The sequence below is a fragment of the Silurus aristotelis genome, assembly GCF_946808225.1.
Source record: "Silurus aristotelis genome assembly, chromosome: 14".
Classification (NCBI taxonomy): domain Eukaryota; kingdom Metazoa; phylum Chordata; class Actinopteri; order Siluriformes; family Siluridae; genus Silurus; species Silurus aristotelis.
In genome coordinates this window covers 26,453,519-26,474,155 of record NC_139587.1, presented here as the reverse complement: position 1 = coordinate 26,474,155, position 20,637 = coordinate 26,453,519, and the positions used below count along the sequence as shown (strand labels likewise).

The following is a 20,637-nucleotide window of genomic DNA, read 5'->3' as shown; positions in this document are numbered from 1 at the left end:
GTTCTTGGAAAATCCCTGCAAAGACAACAACACAAAGTTTCTGAAAAGGTTCATGCATTGAAAACAAAGTTTCTAAGTTCCTAAAAAATAGTTCCTGCTATTATTTCACATGAAAGTAATGAAAATTCTCTCCACCTATAAAACACTAAAAGTTTTTGAGTTCCTAAAAAACTACAATGTATTCTGGAACTTTGTGTTGTTAACATTAAAGGTATTTTTGTTTAGACTCTTTATGATGTTGCTATTACTTTTTTAGAAAATGTATGAAGTGTTACTATTGCAGGAACCTTTAAAAACTTTATCTGGTGATACCACTGCATATTTTATTTTCAGGAACTTTGTGTGAAATCATAGCAGGTACTTTTTTAAAATATAGGACCCATGTTCTATATACGTTTTTTTCGGGGACTCAGGAACTTTTAGTGTTTTATAGGTGGAGGACATTTTCAGGAACTTTGCACGAAGATACTCAAATGCATTTATAAACTTTGTGGTGTTTCCATAGCTGGAGCTTTTTTCAGGAACTTTATCTGGGTTTACCAGTGCAGGAACTTTTTCAGGTACTTTATGTGGTGTTACTATTGCAGGAACCTTTTTTTTAGGAACCCAGAACCCTTTTACTAAATGGTGAGTGTTATTTGTAGTGCACAAGGATACTCAGTGAAGTAAAGAACATTTTGTGAAACTATTCAGTAATTTCTTTCAGAAACTTTTCAGGAATGTTATGTAGTGTTACCACTGCAAAAAAACGTTTTCAGGAACTTTATGTGGTGTAACAATTGCAGGAACGGTTTCAGGAAGTCTGTGTGATCTTACTATTCCACGAACCTTTACAGGAACTTTATGTTGTATGTTTTAAACAATGTTATGTGAGGTCACCATTGCAGGATATTTTTTCAGGAACTTCATGTGAGTTTTCATTACAGGAACCTTTTCAGGAAGCCAGAAACTTAATTTTAAGAGTTTTCTTTATTATTATTTGTAGTGCACGAGGATTCTCAAATGTATTTAGGAGCATTATGTGCTATTAACACTGTAGGAACCTTTTTCTGGTGTTACCACTGCAAGAACATTTTCAGGAACTTTATATGGTGTTACCAAAGCAGAATCCTTTCATGGGCAATATCTGGTTTTACCATTGCAGAAACTTTTTCAGTAATGTATTCTTTAAATTAAGTGTGTTTTAGTTTTGTTGTTGTTGTTTTTGTAGTGTATGAGGGTATTTAAATGTATTTACTTGTATTTTCTGATTATTAACAGTATATGGTTTAAACATGAGCGTTTAGTGGTGGGGTTTCGGTCCATTTCAGATTAATGAGTTAAATGCTGCCTTGTAAAACAAAACGCTTGCGAGAAAAAGGTTTCTTTAACGATATCGTTTCCAGACATTCCTGCAATTATCAAAAAGCCGAACAAAGAAATATTGCAAGAAAGATTTTCCAGTGTGATAAAACGTTTTGTTGTTTGAGGAACATTTCGGACAACATCTTGAATCCATTTCAAATCCTAACGAACTCAAGCATGGAGAGATGCCTTTTTTTTTTTTTTTTTCTTTTTTTTGCCATCGTGCACATTTCTGAAATAACAATTACGATAAAGTATCCATAATTTTACAATGATACAACTCTGGCCCAGCGTATGGGCTGAACAAACAATCAGACAAACGATTGTTTATTTGGAATTCGAATCATTCAGGTCTTGCCAACAGGTCGTATGATTTATCATTATTGAGAGATCCCTCGGCAGGAGCAGCGCTCATTCTTGTTTTTTTTTACTGAGCATTATCTGACGTTCAACAACCATGCAGACCACTATGCAAATGATTATTTTTGTGTGCATTTGAGTATGGTTTTTTACTTCCTTTTCTGTGTTTATTTGCCTGGGGCTCAAAATTTTAGGGGAATTCTGACTTGCTGGGTCTATTTAAAGCGCGTCTGTCAGCTAGTGCATGGCTTCGTGCGGCCGTTTACCGCTCATGTGTGTCTCTGCAGTTGTTCTGTTGCCACATCACCTGCTCGAGACCAACCTTGTTTTCAAGCAGGCCAACAGCAGCTGAACATCAGTCTGTTCCTCTATGTGTCGTTCTTGGAAGATACCTTCAACCGCTTTTTGGGCGAATGACATCTTAACTCGACGTGCTGAGAAAAAAACAGGCATTGTTGCTTCGGGGCTGCGTTCATTGCAGTTAACTTTCAGCTGGAATTGTGGAAATTATTATTATGTAGTTATGTTAAGGGCTGAGCGATACGACAAAATAATATCGATACTGTGATAAATTATATCATGATATGCTTAATTTTTGGAAATATTATGTGTATAGTAGAAATGTTCTTGACTAAGGCTTTACAAAGTCGAATCAGGTTTGTCCAGTCTTGAATATAGTCGACCGATTGTCGAATCGTGTGTGTGTGGGTTTGTGTGTGTGTGTGTGTGTGTGTGTGTGTGTGTGTGTGTGTGTGTGTGTGTGTCAGCCGGGGGCGGGGGGGGCGGCTGGGGGGAGTGGGTTGGCGAGCGTGACTTCCCTCTACAGCACAACAACGATGCCCTAAAAAATAAAACATTAATTTACAGAATTAAATTAGAACATAATACACCTTTACAGAATATTGGTACATGTGTTTTTAATGTGGATTTAACGAAGGAATCTTTGGTACGTAAAGCTTCCAGTCCAGACGCATATAGAAGAAAGATAAATATTTTAATCATGGATCAAGTGAAACATAAATCCGTCACAGGTAAATATATTTATTAAAAGCTACTTTATTTTCAAATTTTTATTAACAACATTATTATTACAAGCTGTAAATGAACTATGAATGACCACCCCCCCCCCCAAAAAAAAAAAAAATAAATAAATTCTGACATTGAGCACTCCGATTAACCAAAATGGCACGATCCTTGTTTCATAGCACCTCTAAAATTAGTAGTTGGTGGTGTAGGTTTACAGTGCTTTTCATTTATACATTGATCAGCCGCAACATTATGACCACCTGCCTAATATTGTGTTGGTCCCCCTTTTGCTGCTAAAACAGTTCTGACTCATCGAGCATCAGCAGCATGAACTTCTTAAGCAGTTTGAGCTACAGGAGCTCGTCTGTTGGATCGGACCACACGGACCAGCCTTCGCTCCTCACGTGCATCAATGACCCTCGGCCGCCCACGACCCTGTCGCCCGTTCACCATTGTTCCTTCCTTGGAGCACTTTTGATCAATTCTGACCACTGCAGACCAGGAACACACCACAAGATCTAGAGTTTTGGAGACGCTCTGACCCAGTCGTCTAGACGTCACAACTTGGCTCTTAAAACTTAACACAAATCCTTACGCTCGCCCATTTTTCCTGCTTCTAAAATCAACTTTGAGGACAAAATGTTCACCTGCTGCCTAATAAATAAATCCATCCACTAACAGGTGCCATGATGAAGAGATCATCAGTGTTCTTCACTTCACCACTCATAATGCTGAAATGTCATAATGTTATGCCTGCGCGTTGTAACTTATGAATATGATAAAACTGTTTGGTTTGTTTGGTCGTTATGTTCTCCACATAACGACCAAGAGACCAGACTAAGCTGCGTTGTGTTCTCAGCCCCATCTAATCACATGACAAGGCAAGAATTTACTGCTGCCTTTATTGTGAATTTTCCACCAGGCTTCGCGGCTGCCGCTCTCAGAGCGCTCCTCTGTGGTTCGAGGCCTTCGCCGAGTCAGGTGGCTTTTCTGAATGGCCGCTCGGTTTCTGCACACGTCTAATTGAAGGAAGCAGCACTGAGCCAGGCCTTGTGCGCCATACCCCCACGTCCCGCTGTACTCCCCGTCGGCCAGATGCACGGCCGCCTCATGCGCTCACGACAAAACCCACTGGAATCTTCTTTGATAGCCAGAAAGAAATATAGCAAGCCCGGGACATGGGGCAGGAAGCCTGGGTGAAGGCAGGCCCTATTCTGACTGAAGAGTCTCATTGTGCGGAGAAAGGGAATAGAGGGAGGATGCAGGGAGGAGAGATTGGATAGATCTGAGAGTCCCTCTGTCCCTTTCCCTGGACGAGGCACAACGCAGCCACAGTGGACAATATGGCCTCCTGAGGGACTGCCGTTATGTAAGCAGCTGCCTTGGCTTGCCGATGCACTCTATAGTAGGTCAGTGTGGCTTAAATACCAAAGGGTCACGAGAGAGCATGCTGTATGGCCCATTACGACAGATTTATGGGACCAGTGTCGCTACTGGTGTCATTATTTATACTTGAAGTCTTTCTTTTACCAAAACGCTGTCCTATAAAAAAAAACAACTTTCTTATTTCAGTATGATAACTTTGTGTGTGTGTGTTTGTGTGTGTGTGTGTGTGTTTGTGTGTGTTTCTCTTTCGCTTTCAAGATGTAGCTTTACAGTAATTTGCTAGCCACAGTTTGCGTGTGCAACCCGTTTTCACTGCCGTCTCAAGGGGAATTCATCATTCAGGGGGAGAAACTGAAAACCTGCTCGTTTCTTCATCTTTTTTTTTTATAACCCCCTGAGAATCTTAAAAAAAAAAATGTGATAGACAGCATCAGAAGAAGTTAATAAATATAGAGAGGAGTGTCCTACTACTTATTTGAATCGAATCACTTTAAATAAACACATGATGATCTCTGGGATTGTACACTCTGGTGCTCTAACGTACATGAATACACTCAGTCAAGCTCTGTGTGTGTGAGAGCTCTTGTACCTTCAGCCAGTCTTGTTGAGATGATGAAGGAATTTCATCGACCCACGGTTCTGCACGCACGTGACCCCCGGATTAATTGCTCACTTTTTAAACTTGCGGATTAATCCCAAGTTTTTTCCCAAGTCGATATTGAGTTTTTAAATAATGTACACAGAGCAGTCACGTGTTCACGTGAACGGGACGTGTAAGTCAACAACAACGGCTTGCGGAGGAGCAGAAGCCGTGATCCAAACCGTGTTTTGTGATCCGTTCCACCACTAGTATCTTCATGGATTAGTGCCTACATGGAGTTTTGCATCTCCTTCTTGTGCTTGAGTGGGTTCCTTCTGGGTTCTCTGGTTTCCTCCCACCTATCATTAGCATTTCTACTCTGAGCGAGGCTTTGCGGCAGAGCATGCCCCTTGCTCATGACTGAATGTTTGCTAAGGTAATGTTTGCTGAACGAACATTAGCACTTTTGAAATTTTCACTTGAAAAACTGCTCGATGCTGGTCAACATGTCCTGGAATCACAAAACTGACCAGAACATATGCATTTTTAACGCTTTTAGGTTTTAGATTTTTCCAATTGAATCTAAATGGACAAGATTTCAGCTTCTTTTCCCGCTAGAGCGACGCAATCAGACGACTCGGCTCCTCATTCTGCCATTTTCCAGCTGGCCAGTTAGGATTTCGTAAATGAATGAAAATTGTTTGGACAGTTTCGATTTTGTATGCTAGCTTCACTTTAGCTACACACCATGCACACACAAACTAATGGAAGTATCATGAATTTAATAGCGAGCCAATCATGCTAATGGAGAAGAAAATATTAGCACAGCCAGAGACCTTCATTTAATTGTGCAATAACCATTGTAATGAGCCTAAAGCATGTCTGCTTCGTGTTAAATTTTTTATCCCGCAACGTGTCCAAGAATTGTAAATTTGATCAGACACTGGAAATTTTAAACAAGGACTGATACTCAACTGAAACTCGGATGCATGTTTAAAACAGTGGCAAGAAATTCCCCTTGATTGACTGTGAAGTCATTTTTTTTCGTAGTGTATAAAACCAGAGCACCTTATAAAGTGTTCGTCGCCCTCTAGAGGTTGGAGGACTAGTTAATGCTTATTATAAAAGGAGTTTAACACTTTCTGTACAGACTTGAAATTTTTTATGTGTCAGGGGTTTTTATGTGATGCTGTAATACAAATAAAACAAACAAACAAACAAATAAATACTTGAACTTTATCCATTTTTTTTTCTATCAAATTTCACACTCATAATCAACAATATAATTCTATTCATAAATCAAGGTTTTTTTTAATTGTTGTGTCTTTTGCTGCTTTTTTGGCCAGGATACGTTTGTTAATGAGATTTGAGATTTGATATTTGATATCAGTAAATTCTTATTCTGGCTACATAAAAAGTTACTAATGGTTTAGTGATTGGATTAATACTCTTAATTAATGACACTTAATTAATACACTTGGCTTTAAATCCCAGCCGAATATCGGATCATCATCATCGTCATCGTAATCATTCCTACATGTTTCATGATTAGATGAGATTTAACTTTTTTGTCTTGTGGTATACAAATGATACATGACATAAATTAGAATTCTGCTTTCTTTTTCATAACAATCAGATTTTCCATCATTTATAGCTATACATTAGTGTTTTAATTTGTTAATATGCCAGCTGTTCTGACAGAAATTCTGTAGGCTTTGTTGTGTTTTTTCTCCATAGTGGTGGGAGGATTGACTTCGTCCATCACAAACATTATTTTTCTAATAACACACTTTTAAGAATTGTAGAGCTGACACCAGCTGATATCTTAAAAGTAACAATGAAAAAAAGGATAAATACTCATACTTTCTAAAACAAAAGCCCTTTAATCTCCTTTATAAATCGGTGTTGGCAGATTGGATGAACTCTTCCCAATCCAGGTACAGATGAAAATATTAACAAACTACAAACTGAAGCCAGATTCCTCTTGGTATTATTGTTTTCTTTCAGAACACATCAACTTTCACATTCAACTTTCAAACTTCTCATTTTGCCCGCACTGAGAATCGATTTAATGATTGTTTGGGTGAAGGGATAATAATTAAAATGTAGAAGAATTTCTTGGTTAACTAGTTTTATAAGGTTTGCAGGGTTTTTCTTTTTCTTTTGGTATCAGCACTCAAGGTCAGAATTTCTTTTTGAATGTAGAGCATACCATTTTGCATTATTGTCTCATCTGCTGATCATAGCCTATCATAACCTACTGACAGGAAATTCCCGAAGCCGAAATTAAAATTGAAGTTGACATTGAACCAATTATGTTGTTAATCATGGAGCACTAGAAGTGAGGCCCAGATCGTGCAAAGATTCGCATTTTTATTAGGATCAAGGACTGAGAGTTCGACAGCAAATTTACTGAACTCAAGCCGCAAATATCTCGAAGTTTGCAAAATTAATTGATTAATTCGTGGCTCAGAAAATTTGCGGGTTCTAATTTGGAACCTAGCTAACAACAAGTTGCAGATTATTTTACATTTTGTGGACCAAATGTTCAGGAACGTTAGAAATAACATTTTGAACTGTTTTTACCATCAAATTTCATAATTTTTTTTACAGATTATTGTATTAAAGTGACGTAATGTCTAGATGACTTCACTAAGGTACCATAGGGGCTGCGGAGGTGCAAGCAAAATTTGCGGATTTCGGAACTCGCTTTCCTTTTTAGAACGTAAGAACGTCTTAGAACATAACCCCCGCGAGTTCCAGGGAACCTCTGTACGTACGAAAAGCTTTGTGCGATTGTCAGCCCCTAGTGGTGGGAAGAACTTTTTATACTCATCCAATACAATCCTCTGTTACTTTTGGTACAAATGTGAAAGAACCGAAATTCCTTTCCTGAAAAAAAAACAGAGTTTACTGTCTCAGTTGTCATGGAGACAATCAGAACAGCGGGTGTTTTCAGGTTTGTACAAGTCAGAAGAGGAAAAAAAAAGCACCTGGGTCATTGGAGAGGGGGAAACGCAAACAGCTGTCCAAAACAAAGGCAAAGTGTTAGTGCCGAGGGAGCGTTAAAGGACGGGGCTTTCAGCGAGGGAGTGAGAGCGATGAAGGGATGAGAGAGATGAAGAGAGAAAGAGTGGTATGCGGTTGGAAGATATCCTTGGGAAAGTTTGCATCTCTCGTCCGCTATCTGGAGCTCAGCTGGGGACAAATACCACACGGCGTCGAGAGGAAAGGCCGCCCTCGGACCAGAAGCCTCACGAAGGAATGTTTCCCTCCAAATAGTAACCGCTCACCGTTGTTATCGGTTTCTTCCTCTTTTTCCTCCTGTTCTCCCAAACCTCCTGACCCTGGTGTGACTTGTAACAACTTAATTTAGTGTAGATTGTTTGGATTTTCCTGAACCCTGCATTTCCTGTATAAATTATATATGGACTATTTTAAATGCATTCGCATTCATTGTGTCAAATTTTTTAGCTTTCAGTGGAATCATTTTCATCAGGATTGGAAATTAACTTAATTAAAAAACATAAAAAAGTTATGGTGGTTCAACTTATGATTTTTTCGATCCGACTTATTAGCGATACGACAAAATATAAAACCATTTGTTTTTAAATCATTCAAACTATTGAATTATAAATAAAATAATAATTAATTAATTAATAATAACATAGTTTATACATTATGATCCTATAAATTGCTCCATTTTGCTAAATGATGTACTGTACCCACCCTGTATACACCCCATACTGATCATTCTATAAGACTCCCTGGTAGGCTAGGTCATGTTCTGATGGGATCATCGGAATACATCTCCATCGTAAGTCAAGGACCACCTTTATTAGGTGTCTTTAGGTGTCTTAGCATTATATTTTCTCTTCACTTTCCATCACAAAGAGACCCAAATCTGTTCCAGCATTACAGTCCCCCTATGCGCAGAGCCAGCTCTATGAAGATCTGCTTTACATGAGTTGGAGTAGAAGAGCTTCGATCCTATTAAACATCTTAGGGATGAATGTGAACACTGACTGCATCCCAGGCCTCCTCACCTCACCTCCATCAGTACCTGACCTTACTAACACCCTTGTGGCAGAATGAGCACAAAATCTAAGAAAACATCTTCCAAGAAGAATGGAACTTAATATAAGAGTAAATGGTGACCAAATGTGGAATGCGATGTTCAGATAGAAGATTCAAATCTTATGGTCAGGTCCACAAATTTTTGTCTATATATATATATATATATACTGCATTCTTAGACCTAAAACACAAGTTCGTAGCAGATTAGGCAAAGGGTTAACGATTATTTCTATTTCGTTCTTTCCATTTTTTTTTGTTTTAAAATGAATTTCTTGCTGCTCCAGCTGAGTGCCCTGACCAGGGTCAGAGAAATCCTTGACGGCTGCAGCTTCCCGAGTAGCGAGTGACCCCTGGCCAGCTTCTGGTGGAGGATTCCTTATGAAGACGCCACGCACTATCACACACATGTCAGCCTGAGAAGCAGTTCCCAAACACACCTCTTAATATCGCTGTACCAGTCGCCACTTTCTGCGGAGGAAAAGTTCACCTTGAGACCGTCTATTTTCGTCACTCAAAGGCCTCCTCTGTTCTCTTGCGGTCTGTAATATCCGAGCTGTGGGAACAGCACACTGGAATGGCTTGTTCTCAGTCGGCTTCTGAGACGACGCTCTGAAGCGTGTTTGCGTCTGGATTTGTTTGTTTGTTTATTTGTTTGTTGATTAGGGCCACACTGAACTTTTTTCCCCCAAGCACCACGTGCTGACCGGAAAACTGTACACAATCGCAAACACTCCGACATCAGCATGTCAACTGGCGAATTTGTGCATGTGAAAAGTGCACGTGGGTGTCGGAGTGTCTGCGAGGCTTTTGCGGTGTGTGTGTGTGTGTGTGTGTGTGTGTGTGGCTTATGAGTATGTTGAAGACTCGTTGCTGCACTGCTTCTCTGTCTTCACCTCCTGATGACGACACTCTTTTGGAATTCAACTGCTTGTAGTGGAGTGTGTGTGTGTGTGTGTGTGTGTGTGTGTGTGTGTGTGTGTGTGTCTTCCCACACACACACACACACTCACAAAGAGTGAGAGTCCCCCCACAGCCGAGGGACTCTGAGGATCTCTCTGTTCTGCTGCCGCTAACCAGGACCATTTGGTGCCTTGTTTTCACTTGCCCTCTATCTCTCCCTCTCTCGCTTTCTCTTTTCTTTCCCACTCCCCTTCCTGTCTGAGTTATGGCAATTGGACGTAATTTTGTTTTAGATGGGCTTTTCGAGGGGGAGTTTAAAAAGAGGGGGGTTCTAAACATGTCTGGAGGTAGCTGTGCATGTGTGTTCATGTCCATATGTGCGAGTGTGTGGGAATATACATCGAGGGCTAATAGTGAGCTGTATAAATGCTCATGGATGAGCTATGCGAATGATATATGACGTGCGTGTGTGTGTGTAAGGTGGACGAGTGGAGGCCGTTGTGGGGGTCCGATCTCGTTCCATACAAACCCCAGCCTGGGTCTGATTGATTGGGGGAGGTGTTGCTGCCGCTTGCTCATCCATCATGAGCGTTATTTTGGGTTTTAAAGTCGAGCAAAAAAAAAGAGGGGGGAAAAGAAAGAAGAAAAGCAGCAAGGGGGGTCCGCCGTTTCGTCCAAAAATATCAAACCGGGTGGTGGATTCACTTCGCTGGGGCTTCACTTACTGACTGGCCCCAGATCTGTTCAGCAGATAAATGAAAGCAGATTTCGGTGAAAAAAATCAAAAGTGTGTATAACACAATGTGCTATTTGTGTAATAAAGTGACGAATTAAACACCGGGATGAGTGTGATAAGTTTTTACAATAAAAGAAATAATAATTTGGTTATTAGTCCCTTGCGTAATAAACTATTATAAAACCTACAATTTACAAGCAAAGGAATTGGGACACACAACTTTTTCAGCCATGTTGTGATTCTTCCTCAAACTCAGCACAAATTTCGAGGCGTTAGCATTGCATTAAAATATTTACAGCATTTGGCAGACACCCTTATCCAGAGTAAATTACAATGGTTTCAATCATAGATAATGTATATTCCATTGAGGGTTAAGGGCCTTGCTCAAGGGTCCAGCAGTGGCAGCATTGTGGTGGTGGGATTTGATCTCGACCTTCTGATCCGAAGTCCAACATCTTAACCACTGAACTACTTCTCTTAGAATTTCCATTCACTTGAACAAGGAGACCCAAACCTGCTCCAGCATGACAGTGCACAAATCCAGCTCCATGAAGATCTGCTTTACATTTGGTGGAGTGGACGATCACCTGCTGTAGAGCTCCCTATTAAACACCTTTGGGATGAATTTGAAAGCTGTTGGGTTGTGAATGCATGGTTGATGGCTGACTGTGAATTAAAGCAAAGCAAGACGACAGGGTCTGGAGTTAAGAGGCACATTCTAAAACGTTAACGTGAAAACGCTTACCAGGGCTTAATGAGAAAAGACAGCAATAAAAAACAAACAAACTTAGTTTTATTACATTTATAATAAAGCAAATGATGCACAGACAAACAGTTTGGTTTAGTTTGGTTTTTGAAAAAACGCCGTCTAATCGCTCTATATTCCTTAACAGTTTCTATGCGAGAAAAACGTTTAACACGTGATTAAACGCGTTTGATATTCTGGACTCGTGCTTGTCTGTACATAGTATGCTTTATTATTAATGTATTTACTGTTTATTGTACTATATACAGACAATCGTCTTTTAAAAACGAGGTCGCATTAAGCAACATTCGGCTTTTTCCTTAAGAGTTTTCTATGCGAGAAAAACGCGTAATTGAACGTGTCCGAATTCTGGATTCATGTGTCTGTATATAGTACACTAAATAGTAAACACATACTTTGTACAGACAAGCACGTGTCCGGAATACGAACGTGTTAAGCGTTTTTTCGCGTATAGGGCCACAAGCCAGCGTTTTTAAAAGACCAAACACAACCAAACTGCTTGTCTGAACATAGCACTGTATGATTTATTAATAATGTGGTAACTGAGTTCGGTCCTTTAAAAACGCTGTCTAATCGCATTAAGCCACGTTAAGTGTTTTTCACGTTAAGCGTTTTAGAATGTCCCGAGTTCGACTGTTGGGCCTCGTGTGCATTTTTTTATAAAGGCATCTGTGAAAGACACTGAAGTCACTGTAATAAAACTTCGTCTCCAGTGATCTGTCTGAGGGCCAGTACGGTAATTCAATAACAACCGCTCATACACTGAACTTTCATTGAGTGCTCATTACACTGTCACATGACACTGCAAACTTTACAAGACAGTTCTTCTTATTCTGGATTTTATCCCGCTGTGTTTTACATTTTATCTGCCTCACCGGATCAAAATGCTGCTACATAAACTATCTGGACAATTTGTATGTGCTTACAAACATCCCATTCCACATTTAGTCCCCATTTCCTGCAACCTTATACTCTTCTGGATGTCTAGATTTGGGAGTGTGCTTGAAGAGATTTTATGTAGGCTACATAGGGAAGGGTGAGGAGGACTGGGGTGCAGTCAGAGTTCCAATTCATCTCAAAGGTGTTAATCAGGGTTGAGGTCACCGCTGTATAGCAGGCCACTCAAGATCTTCCACTCCACCCCATGAAAATCATATCTCAATGGAGCTGGCTTTGTGCACAGGGGCATTGTCTTGCTGGAACAGATTTGGGTCTCCTTGATCAAGTAACTTGAAGATTTCATGCTACCACATCCCAAGACGATGGCTGGAAATGTCAGGTGTCCCTTTGCTGTGTGTATTATATTAGCTGGTCTAGTTAGGATTTTGTTGCTATGTGCCTAAACATTTATGAAAGATTTATTAAACATTAGCTAACCAAAAAGCCAAACTCTAGATATCGAGGAGAATATTTCCTTTACGGCTGATTGCGTAGGCGAACTTGCATGTCCTGCTAGATGGGGTTTAAGAAGCTTGTGTTTAGCTCTTTTCTCATTTTCATAAGATTTCTGCTTGTGTACTTGGAGCTCCTTTTTGTTTTTCTCTGAAGTTGATTTTCGGTTTAAATTTAGGATGATTTTAAAACAGTACCTGCACTTTTACATAATTGAAGTTTCGGTTTACTTTTTCCACCGCTGTCTGATTTCTTACCACTTTTTTCTCAGTCCTTTTTCTGGGTTAGAATTTTTTCCTCATCGTCTCATCGTTGTCACATGGCCAAGTCATCCTGACATCCATTTTGCATGTTTCTCAGACAGGAGCTATGAATATTCACGATGATGAACGAGGCCAGGAATGGATGAGGCAGAGGTGGAGAGAGAGAGAGAGAGGATTATCTTTGATCATGGGAAGCAGAATCGGTCATGGAGATCGATGGAGCGGCAGCAGAAGGGAAGCGAATGACTGTAAAATGGTTAGTGAGCAGAAGGAGGGCGTCTCCTCCCCCGTGTTTTCAGGCTCGGATTAGGCACGGTATCAGCCCACTGAGAGAACCCACACTGGTCCGACCGAGACTGGTGCCACTGAACCCCAGGCTTGCCGAGGGGAACGTCTCCGGGCACAGATGAGTGTCGCAGGGAGCCCAAACCGCATGCCAATTTTTCATTCTCCTCCTTTCAGCTTCAGAACGGCGAATATTCAAATGCTGCTCTCAGCAGTTTCAGCTTGTGCGCTTATTCGTTAAGAAAAAAAAAGAAATGCTCGTTTGCAAAAACCCCAGTCAGACATTATCTGCAACAAAATTTGGTAATCCAGCGTAAGTTATCGGCTTCTATAGAAACGCATCAACATATGACTTATCGGTTTTCGCTTGTAGTGAATCATCTTCCGTGCGTTGTTAGGCAACGGATGTGTAAACAAACAATCATATGAAGTGAGGAATAACATCACCTGCTATTGAAGCGCTATTAAATAACTAGTGTAAAACGTTGTATTCCTCTTAAACCACAGCAAGGTATATTTGCTGATGAATTATTTATAATTAATGCCACATTTAAGGACATTTTTGTAAAGTCATTCATTGTGACATGTTGGGGAAGTTATCAGTTCTGCTACAAATAGTCATTTCCTCAAGTTAATAAGAAAAAAAATACTATTTGTAACATTTACACTGATCAGCCATAACATTAGAACATTATGAGCGGTGAAGTGAAGAACACTGATGATCTCTTCATCATGGCACCTGTTAGTGAGTGGATTTATTTATTAGGCAGCAAGTGAACATTTTGTCCTCAAAGTTGATGTTAAAAGCAGGAAAAATGGGCGAGCGTAAAGGATTCGAGTGAGTTTGAAAAACTGACGACTGGGTCAGAGCATCTCCAAAACTGCAGCTCTTGTGGGATGTTCCTGGTCTGCAGTTGTCAGAATCTATCAAAAGTGTCCAAGGAAGGAACAGTGGTGAACCGGTGACAGGGTCGTGGGCGGCTGAGGCTCATTGATCCACGTGGGGAGGAAAGGCTGGTCCGTGTGGTCCGATCCAACAGACAAGCTCCTGTAGCTCATTCGGCTGATGCTCGATGGATCACAACTGTTTTGGCAGCAAAAGGAGACCAACACGATATTAGACAGGTGGTCATAATGTTATGGCTGATTGGTGGCCATTTACATTTACAGCATTTGGCAGACACCTTTATCCAGAGCGACTTACAATTGAGCAGGTGATGGTTAATGAGAGGGGGAGTGGTGGCTCCAGCGGTTAAGGCGCTGGGTTACCGATCGGAAGGTCGGGGGTTCAAGCCCAGGTATCGCCAAGCTGCCACTCTTGGGCCCTTGAGCAAGGCCCTTAACCCTCTATGCTCCAGGGGACCCTTACAAGAAAAATAAATCAAGGACCGTGACGTCGGAGCGACGTGGGGCCGCCTTCCCGTGGGCTCACCACCTGCAGGAGGGACTGTAAGGGACCGGTGCTGAGAGGATTGGGCAGCAGTCGAAGGCGGGGGCCTTGACAGCCCGATCCCTGGACACGGAAGTGTCTGGGGAATCTGCTTAGACTGCTGCCCCCGCGACCCGAATTACGGATAAGCGGGAGAAGATGAAATGATGAAATGAAATGGTTAAGGGCCTTGCTCAATGGTGCAGGAGGTGCTTGGATTTAAACTAGTGGCTTTCTGATCGAAAGTCCAATGCCTTAATGCTACCACTACTCCTTCTATATAAGACCATTGTGTGCTGCTTGTGAAACAATAACACAGATTGATTTGATTTTCAGTCTAAAAGATTTGAGACCTTGGATAACATTGGATATATCCTCTTGTCCTGCTCTTCACTTGGAGTAACGTATTGTTCGTTAATTTTTCTGCTCCGGTATGATTCTCAGGTCTGTTAGGGGGTTCATGCTGCTCTCAGTGCCTGTAAAGCCTTGATTGTTAGACTGCAGTGACTCTTTGCTGGAGAGGACTCCTGGAATGTGTGCGATACGATCAGGAAATAAGTGCTCATTTAGTAGCTTTTCTGGACGTCGGATTCAATGCCAGCGTGTCAAGAGGGTCTCGTCTTGTTTTTCTGGAAAGCTTCAGGGTAAGCGTGCGACTTAGCAGAAACCCTGAGCTAAAACACTGTTTCAATGTGCTCTTCATTAGCAGTTGGTCTTCAGGAGGACTGGCAGTGGTGATATGTGGTGGAGCCACCAGCGCTTTCTCTTTTGTGGGGTGACATTGTGGTCTGATGCCAAAGTCATCAGAGATGTGTTTGAAAAAACGACATGGTGTCTGCCGTGGTTTCGGGTTGGTATTTGAATTTAAAGTAAAGACATCACAAATTCAAGGAAAAACCAACATGTGGTTGTTCGGTGAATGTTCGGTGTCACCTAAATACCAGCTGATCTTTTAAATGCAGGTCTGAAAGTCATGTGCATGGCAAAAAGTTCCCCTTTTGTGCCACCAAAACAGAATTGATCGACCCATGCCTGGACTCCACAAGACCTCTGAAGGTCTGCTCTGCCATCGTGAATCCTGTAAGTTGTGAGCTAGAGTCTCCATGGTCTTACAAATACCACAGATGCTCTATTGGATCTTTGGAACACATTGAGCTGATGTTCCTCAAAAACGTCATGAACAATGTTTGCAGTGGAGATGTGCATTAGGGCATTATTTTGCTGAAAGAGGCAACTAGTGATAGACAATACCATTACTATGAAGGGGGGAACTTGGTGTGCAGCACTGTTTATGTAGGTGGTACGTATCAAAGTAACCACCACATGAATGTTTCCAGGCAGCACATCGCCCAGAATGTTAAACTCCTTCCTTCAGCTCGGCTTCTTCCCATAGTGCATCCAGGAGCCATCTCTTCCCCAAGTAAGGCCATCTACATGATGTAAAAGAAAACCATTCCACTTTCTTTCTTTACTTCATGGTCCATTGTAATGCACATATGTTCATTGTAGAGCTTTAAATGGTGAACCGGCATCAGCATAAGCTTGAGTGTTCTGAGACCTTTCTGAGACCTTTTCATCAGAGCAAGCATCTCTCACACTTACTTTTCTGTCAATTCTCCACTATACCCATGATATATTGCCTTAGCTAAACTTATTACATGGTAGCTCATGAGTCATGGATGCTAGCAAGACAAATGCTAGCAAGACAAATAAACAATAACTTTTGTTTTTTGGATAATTAGCTGTAAATTTGAGGCACAGGTAGATTAGTCTTTTGTCCATCACCACTCACCTCCACACCCAGACAAACACAAGACAAATCTTCACTTCTGCGGCTCTCTGCTTGTCTGTGACGTGCTACACATTGTCCATTGTCTCAACATTTCTCGACTTGACCTGAAATGTATTTTTTATTTTGTTTTACAAAGAAATCTGTGTGCAAACAGAAACACACACGCACACATATAGACATACATTATATTTATATTAGAAAAAAACGCTCCAGAAAAAGGGCAGATGGTCAAGCCCTCTCTGATGTCTACGTGTGCACATGCCTCGAATCAGACCAGACGGGCACGTTTCATTTCTCACGTGCAACTTTGAGTCATTAGAGCCCATGACTATGTGATAGGTTCACAGCCTTCTTGGGACCAGTTTTGGACGTTTCTAACCACTGCATACTTTGAACAACACACAGGATCTGCTTTTTTAGAGAAGTTCTTACCAAGTCTTCCAAACTTCACAACCGTGTGAAAAAAGTCACTTGCCCATTTTGCCCTGCTTTCAAAACATCAACTTTGAGTACTCACTCTTTACTTGCTGTCTGATATACACTATATTACCAAAGGTTTGTGGACACCTGGACATAAGATAACATCCCATTCCACATTTAGTCCCCATTTGCTCTTATAATAATCTCCACTCTTCTGGAAAGATGTTCAACTAGATTTGGAGTGTGCTTGTAGAGATTAGTGCTCATTCAAACATAATGGTGTACTGATGGTTTTAAACTCCTAAATTCTATAAAGCTGCTTTGAGACAATATCTGTTAGAAATCGCTAAAAAAGAAAAGCGCTAGAAATAAACTTGACTCGATGTAAGTGAGGTGAGGAGGCCTGGGTGCGGTCATCGTTTCAATTCATCCCAAAGCTGTTCAATAGGGTTGTGGAGCTCTATAACAGAAGATCTTCCACTTCAACCCAATTGTAAATAAAATACAACCTATTAACCAGAGATACAGACTCATAATTTGCACCGCTCCTCAGAGGCTGTAAACCAGTGGTACCGCTCGTATTCACTGGTCTGCTAGCTAGCTTCGGGGTTGGCTGACTGTTCCTCACGATGTCTAGCTTATCTTCAAAATGTATTTTTAAGTATGTCTGAGACCAAATCAATTTCTCTTCCTCTGTATGCATAAAAAAGGTTAAACTTGGCTGTAACAGTGTCCCTCTGACCAACCAATCAGAGCAGCTGCCCTGTGAGGCGAATATGAAATCTGATTGGTTAAAGAAACAGACCCGTCACTAATTGTACTGACTTTGAAGGCCCTGGGCAGATGAGATTGGCATGGCAACACATAAAGGCTGAAAGCTGATTGGACAAAATATCTAATATACGCATACACGTGCTGGAAGCAGTGCAGCCAAAAGAAATGCTGGTTTTAATGTTATGATTCATTCATTCAGTCATCCATTTTCTCCCGCTTATCCGTAAATCGGATGAATGAATCATAACATTAACATTGTTATTATAACATTATGTTATGACTATCTATCTATTTATTTATTTATTTATTTATTTATTTATTTATTTATTTATTTATTTATTTATTTATTTATTTATTTATTTATTTATCGAAGACTCCTACACATTTTATGTTGTGGAACATCGGCAAGACAAGATACATTTTTTATAACAGGCATATTTATGATGCATTTCAGTAGCCTTAAATGATAAGGGGCATTTAATATCCTAACATTACGAGTGTATGTGACTCAAAGTCAGAGCTTCAGCTATAGAAAATCAATCAACACCTTCTGACTGATCAGAACAGATAATTCAGGAGTGCTTTGAAATACAGTAAATCAGTTACATTTTTTTCTCTCGCCATAATCGAGGTCAGTGTTTTTGTTTTGTTGCCAGAGTGCACAATGAGATATTATTTTCTGACTCGTGATATCTCTCCACTCGTCCTGTCTATTTTCTACAGCCTGCCTTATACGCCATTTCTTACCCCTTAAGTTACTAAGAAAACCCACATGTTCTGACACCAAAGATTAAAATGTGGCATTGGGCATGAGTTACAAAGATACATGCACTTCCTCTAAGTCAGAGCAGCATTCTGGTCTTCACACACATCATAGTCATCTCATTTAGCAGCCTGTTCAGGGCAGCCTCCGATGCTGCAATTAACTCTTAGTACGAAATATAACCTAATTAAACCCAAAATATAACCTAATAAATACATAAATTTATTTACGCTTGATTATAAGTAGAAGAAGTCAAATAAGTGTGTTATAATGCATGAACAGGCAAACCTGAAAATACAGTATGATGGCTGTAAAATGAACATATAGTCTTGTAAAGTGACCTGTAACAATAAATAACCAAAAATACAATCATTATAGCAAATATTCAAAGACACAGTGCTGTAACAAGGATTAACCTGAATCACAAGTTCATTGTGGAACAGATTATCTGACAAATAGAAGAAAGAAGAGGAAAAAAGCAAGGCACATAACTGTAATGCATTCCAAGTACAGCACAACATCAAGGCACTGAAAAACAATTACAAATTATTTTACAGAATTAAATTAGAACAGAATTTACCATTACAGAATCTCCCAGACATTGTTAAATCCCTGACACAAAGATGCTCCTGCATTGGACACGGATTATGGAAAGTGAAACGTCACAGGGGGGCTGGATTTATTCACACAGGCAAAAATATTTATTAAAAGTTTCATTTTAATAAATGAAACATTTTTATTTACAACATTATCATAATAAGCTGTGTATCAGCTTAATGGGAGAAAAACTGTAGTTCTATGTGGAATCACATTGAGCACCCCCATATAACCAAAATGGTATGATCCTCATTTCATAGCACCTCTGCAAAGATTCGATTGTGAGATTGGTAGTCAGGGTTTTCCTACCAAAGCATTGAATCTTCATCTATCAACTCTCATATATATTATGGGTGTAACAGTACACAAAATTCACAAAAGAAAAACAAAATTGCTTGTAATTTTTTTATTAACATAGTTTATAATTATTACATGATTACATTTGTAAACATCAGATAACATTTTTAAAACAATTTAAAACAATAACACTTTGATATTGAATACATTTAGTAACCAATTAAATTGGCACAAGTAAAAATAAATAAATGGGAAAAAAAATGTAATAGTTTACATTTGTTAGACCCCATTTTGGTAATATAGATGTGTATGTAAGTGTGTGTGTGTGTGTGTGTTAGTGTGTTAGTGTGTTTGTGTGTGTGTTTTACATTTAATTTATACATTTTAAAAGATATCTATTTAACTTTTCTACTTATTTCACTCCCTCATTATGTGAAATTGTCAGGATTTTCTCCGTTTAAGAGAAATTCTTGAAGCGGGACATAAAACGCCACTTCCTGGTTAGCGGCAAACGCTAGCGCTATGGATTTTTTAGCGTTTTCATGCATTAGCAAAACAAATCTTATTTCCGGGACGGACTGAGTGACCACAGTGACACTGTGCTAACTAGTTTCTTTTCTATAACCCCAGCATTGTTGTGCATGGTTTGAAGTTAAATAATGTAAAAAATGCACTCAAAGAACGAGACAGAGACTAAACAAACTTGCAGTTCGCCACTTAATAAGTTTCTGGAAAACTCGTTTTTTTATCGAAAAAAAGGATTTAATTTAACTGAAAGCCCTGTGCCTTTATATGTATAAGAGTGGAGGTTACAGCAAATGGGTCTGGATGTGAAATGGGATGTTCAAAAAGCATACTAACACTATGTAGAGTATATTTGTGATGGATGTATTTGGAAAGGAAGCGTATGTTTAGCTTACTGTTCCTTTATTCAGTCCTCCCCCCAACCCCCCCTCCTATATACCCTAACCATTTGACCTTTTTATGGCATTTGGCAGACACTCTTATCCAGAGCGACTTATGAATGAGCAGGGGAGGGATAAGGGCCTTGCTAAAGGGCCCAGCAGTGGCAGCTTGGTGGTGGTGGGGTTTAAACTTGTGACCTTTCTGATCCAAAGTCCAATGCCTTAATCACTGAGCTACCACCTCCCACATCAGGTCCCAATTTTACCCCCTCCTGTGTGTCTGCATTGACTGCCTCTGACGGGGCTCATGGGGCCTGGCGCACTTTCGGCTTTTGAGGAAATGAGTTTTGCCGTGGATATTTATCACCACCATCGGCGGCATGTGCAGCGATTCAGGAGGAGGAAAAGCGGCTTGGCGTGGGATCTGTCACGGGAGGCTCAACGTATATAAGAGAAATATTCGCCCGGCCCGGCCGCTGTGATCAGCGCTAAAATTGGGACCTGATGTTTCTCTGTGGGAACCACCAGTGTTGGAAAGAAAACTT

At 40.3% G+C, this 20,637-nt stretch overlaps 1 long non-coding RNA gene across 1 annotated transcript in view; it reads left to right on the top strand.

Moving 5' to 3' along the window:
- The window catches only part of LOC310737019, a 193,139-nt gene that overhangs the window by 71,870 nt on the left and 100,632 nt on the right, over nt 1-20,637 (top strand). The window lies entirely within an intron of this gene.